This window comes from Penaeus japonicus, unplaced genomic scaffold (genome assembly GCF_977035675.1).
Source record: "Penaeus japonicus unplaced genomic scaffold, GWHDUDI00000001_assembly GWHDUDI00000038, whole genome shotgun sequence".
NCBI lineage: Eukaryota > Metazoa > Arthropoda > Malacostraca > Decapoda > Penaeidae > Penaeus > Penaeus japonicus.
This window is the reverse complement of record NW_028234440.1, coordinates 2603844-2608843: the sequence shown is the minus strand read 5'-3', so window position 1 is coordinate 2608843 and position 5000 is coordinate 2603844. Positions and strand designations below refer to the sequence as shown.

Sequence of the window (5000 nt, the reverse complement as noted above, 5' to 3'; positions counted from 1 at the left end):
GGGGAGAGGATGGGAAGGATGGGGAGGGGAGGGGAGGGGCGTGGAGGGGAGGGGAAGGGAAGGATGGGGAAAGGAGGGGAAAGGAAGGGAGGGGAAGGGAAGGGAAGGGGAACGTGAAAAAGGAGGATGGAAAGAGAAGAAGAAGTAGGAAAGCGCAACAGAAAATAGGAAGAACGAAAGATAGAAAAAGGAGAATGAGAGAGAGAGAGAGAGAGAGAGAGAGAGAGAGAAAGAAAGACAAAGAGAGAAAGAGAACATGAAAGACGAGATAATGACCGACGTCGCAGATGCTGTGTTCCTGTGTATCATCATCTTTTTTTTTCATCGTTCCTAATCTTCTTGTCATCTTTGTTGTCATCAAAATAATGATTCCAATAATATCATTTACTCCCGCGATCATCACATTACCAAAACAAACACCATTGCGACCATTATATCAACACCAGGGTTAAGAATGAAACATGAGTATTTGCAACTAGCGCCCTGATACTCACAACATCATTCCACTCAAAAGCGAAAGCAAACAGGTGTCTGCAAATGACACTATATGCATGCTCTTGCGTGTGCGCGTATGTGTGTGCGTACATGCGTGTGTGTGAATTATGGTGAGAATTTCCTATTCGGGGGAAGAAGGACAGAAACAGAAATTTCAATTTCGTTCTTACGTCCTGTTTGTGTTGAGAGAGAATGAGAGAAAGAGAGAGAGAGAGAGAGAGAGAGAGAGAGAGAGAGAGAGAGAGAGAGAGAGAGAGAGAGAGAGAGAGAGAGAGAGAGAGAGAGAGAGAGAGAGAGAGAGAGAGAGAGAGAGAGAGAGAGAGAGAGAGAGAGAGAGAGAGAGAGAGAGAGAGAGAGAGAGAGAGAGAGAGAGAGAGAGAGAGAGAGAAAAGAAAGAGAGAGAAAGAAAGAAAGAGAGAGAGAGAAAGAAAGAAAAAAAAGAGAGAAAGAAAAAAAAGAGAGAAAGAAAGAAAGAGACAGACAGACAGACAGAGAGAGAGAGAGCATATAGACCCAGAAAGGACAAAGAGAAGCGAAGGAAGGAGGAGAGGAAGGCCAAGAAGAACTCATAAACTACACAGGCGAGCTGCCTCAGCGCCGAGCCCCGCGATGGCTGGACCTTCATGGTGACGCTTGCGAGGAATCTGCCCGACTCTGCAATCCATTTGCAATACTGTATCTGGGGAGGAGGAGGAGGAGGAGGAGGAGGAGGAAGAAGAAGAAGAAATGGAGGAAGAAAAGGAGGAGGAGGAGGAAAAGGAGGAGAAGGAGGAAGAAATGGAGGAGGAGAAGGAGGAGGAAGAAGAGAAGGAGGAGGAGGATGTAAAGGAGGAGGAGGAGGAAGAGGAGGAGGAGGAGGAGGAGGATGTAAAGGAGGAGATACAGAAGGAGAAAGAAAGCGTGACGGAGAGGGAAAGAAGTGGAGGAAGAAGTACATAGAGATGAAAAAGAGGACGACAAAGCTCTATAAAAAAAAATGTGGACGCGGAGAAACGTGGACTAATCCTGACAAGAAACGAGAGAGAAAGAGAAATGGAATAAAGAGAGAGGAATGAAGTGGGGCGTCAGAGGATGTCACAACACAGATTCACTCCTCTCGTAAGGTCTCGCGCGGGGCATAAGCATCCTCAAAATATTCATCTCATATGGAGAGGCATCTCAGGACCTCAAGCGGCGAGAGGAACGAGAATCAAATTCTTACAATTGGAGCATCCGAACAGGCAGGATTCCACGCACACACACGCACACACACGCACACACACGCACACACACACACACACACACACACACATGACGCTTTGGCCCGTCGGTGTAAGGTGTCCACAAACGGCCCTCTTGATGTGGCCGCAAAACAGCTGTAATAAGACGCAAGAGGAGGGGAGGAGGGGGAAGGGAGGGTATAGGGAGAGGGGACAAGAAGGGATAGGTAGGGAGGGGTAAGGAGGGGGACAGGGGGAGGGAAAGGAGTCCAGAGGCCGTGGCTGTAATTTAGCCCTTATGTTCGGGTAGCCTAAAGGTCGTGATTCCATGAGACAGATGTGTGATGTGGCGGCAAATAAGGCTGTCGTGTCACACCCTCTGTCGCCCCCCCTCCCCCCCTCCCCCCCACCACTAGTCACGGGAGGACTTTTTCCCCCTATCTCGATCTGTCTCTTCTCTCTCTCTCTCTCTCTCTCTCTCATTTTTTTTTACTCCAATCTCCGAAATTACACAACAGATTTATGATTCTCGGTACTCACACAATCACCCACACGTACACGCACACGCACACGCACATATACGCACATGGCCCTACGCTTTCGCCCCGCCTGGAGTCTGTCACGCAATCTATGTGCACACGTGGCACTTTCGCAATTCAACTGTATGGAATATCTGACTTTTCCCCCTCGTCCGTGAGGAGAGAGAGAGAGAGAGAGAGAGAGAGAGAGAGAGAGAGAGAGAGAGAGAGAGAGAGAGAGAGAGAGAGAGAGAGAGAGAGAGAGAGAGAGAGAGAGAGAGAGAGAGGAGGAGAGATAGAAGAGAGAGAGGAGAGAGAGAGAGAGAGAGAGAGAGAGAGAGAGAGTGAGTGAGTGAGTGAGAGAGAGAGAGAGAGAGAGAGGGAGAGAGAGAAGGAAAGAAAGAGACAGAGATAGATAGATAGATAAATAGATAGATAGATAGATAGATAGATAGATAGATAGATAGATAGATAGATAGATAGATAGAGAGAGAGAGAGAGAGAGAGAGAGAGAGATCTTCTTGGAATTTCCTCGTATGACACCGGGAGGGACTTTTAACTAACAGGACTGTATTGACTTTGACTTTGATTTGACTTTGATTTAACCTGGCTCTTTCAAGAGGAATTTATATTGCCGTTGTCTTCGTTGTCGTCATCTTCGTTATAATCCTTATTATTATCACAATCATGATCATTATCATCAGCATTATTTTAATTATCACCATTTATCTTTCGTCACCCTCTCCTGTTCCTCGTAATCATCATATCCTCTTCGTTATCCTCATCCTCCTCTCATCCATCATCCATGCTCATACTGCCATTACTTTAATCCCGCCTTCAACACCAACAAACCTTACGCCATTAATACCAGGAATTATCAACATTTCCCTCCACATCATTTATCGGTCATTTTCGGTTATTCATACCAACAACAACAAAAATTACTTTAGGATTATCAGACTTCTGAAACAAACATCACCAAAAAACGACATCACACATCATCACAGACTCCAAGCAGTGTTACCAACGTAGCCAGCGACACGATCACAAGCAGCGTTGCCACCTCCGACGGCGATGACAGGCGGAGATGACGAGCCCGCCCGGACCGCCAAGCCGGATCGCCCGCTTGGGAGTCGAGTCACGCGGCGGATTTTGAAATCTCCCAAAAATGTACAAGGTCTTTAGTGACGTGACTCGTGGCCGCCGATCTGCGCGCTTGAGATGACGTAAGACTCAATGTCGCTCTTAATCGGAACTCTTTTGGATTGTCATATTTCTTGTTCATCTTTTTTTCCCCTCCTTCTATTTCTCCTTCCGTTCTTTTTTTGTTCTATTGTTAGCTGGCTGTTTGTGTATGTTTTGGTTCTGTGTGTCTCTCTCCCTCCCTTCCGCTTTTCTCTATTTTGAACGTATAATGAACTACTTTTGTCATCCTCTCTCTCTCTCTCTCTCTCTCTCTCTTCTCTCTCTTTCTTTCTCTCTTTCTCTGCCACCTCTCTCTCTCTTTCTCTCTCTCTCTCCCCTCTCTTTCTCTCTGCGTGTGCGTGCATTCGCGTGCGTGCCAAATTATTTGCTCTGTCATACACGAAGGAGTAGTCTCATGTAATGATTGGTGACAGAGACAGAGTATACTTTTTGTGCCCATTTTGTGGCAGGAATATTCAGGCCGGAAAGATTGAAAGGAGGGAAAGGAAAAGCCGCCTAATGATAATCATGATGACAGCGATATCACATCCGCACGCGCGCACGCGCAGGCACGCCCGACGGGGACTCGGGAAAAAAAACAAAACAAAGCAAAACAAAACACGCGATTACCTGTCAAATGACCCATTAAATCCCCCATTAGACTCCCCATTAATCCCCCGCGCGGAAATCAGTGCAGCGAGCGGTTCCCGGGGCATCGCTAATGTCTGTCCTGGCTGCGTTTACACATCATTTACCTTATTTACTAAATGATTTACCGGACTTCCTTGCGGCTTTGTTTGATCGGGGAAGAGCTTGTGGTTGATTGGCTGGCTGAAAGGGGGAAGGGGTGGGGTGGGGAGGTCGAGGGGAAGGAAGGGGGAGAAGGGGGAGAAGGTGGGAGGGAAGGGGGAGAAGAGGTGAGAATGAGAAGGAAAAGAAGAGTTCGGTGTTTGAGTGATTCGCTTCCAGAAGATTATCTAAAATCACTTGGCGTCTATGAGATCACAACTACCTAAGTCCTGTTAGCCAGCCAAACTCTCGCTGTCGCTGTCCCCGTTGCTGTTGCAATCTAGCAACAAGAAAGCGAGTCGAGCGAGTGAGCGCGAGCGAGTAAAGTTCCCGCGAGCCGGTTTCCTTTGAGTGGTTCGGCGACACTCGGCCGTCGTGTGTCTCGCCTCGCATCCCGCTGACTGATCTGACATCGGCTCATCCGTCGAACGAGGCAGCGCCAGAAAAAATAAATCGACCCGCTGATTAAGCTCCTCTCGCGACTTATAAATCTAAATGTAAACAACATCAGAGCGATAAAAAAGGAGAGAGAGGAAAATCGAGACAGAGTTATAACCTTTTGCCGGCCCCGAGACAGCCGTCTTGTCAAGCCGGACTCATGTTCATCTTCATTAACCCTTTTTTTCCGTCTTCAATCAACCGTCCCCCTCCCTCCCCCTCCCTCCCCCCTCGGCTGTGGTCAGCGTAGGGCCAGATTCCGCGCCGTTCCATTGTCACTGTCGTAATTACCGAATCATCGTTATCAAGCCATTGTCATCATCATTACCAGAAAACACGACATCACGTGCGCGCGCGCGCGTACCTTTGCATCTGC

General features: G+C 47.9%; 1 protein-coding gene across 18 annotated transcripts in view; it reads right to left on the bottom strand.

Moving 5' to 3' along the window:
* Positions 1–5000, bottom strand: part of LOC122259888 (uncharacterized) — a 205668-nt gene that overhangs the window by 163094 nt on the left and 37574 nt on the right. The gene's annotated exons all lie outside the window — the stretch shown is intronic.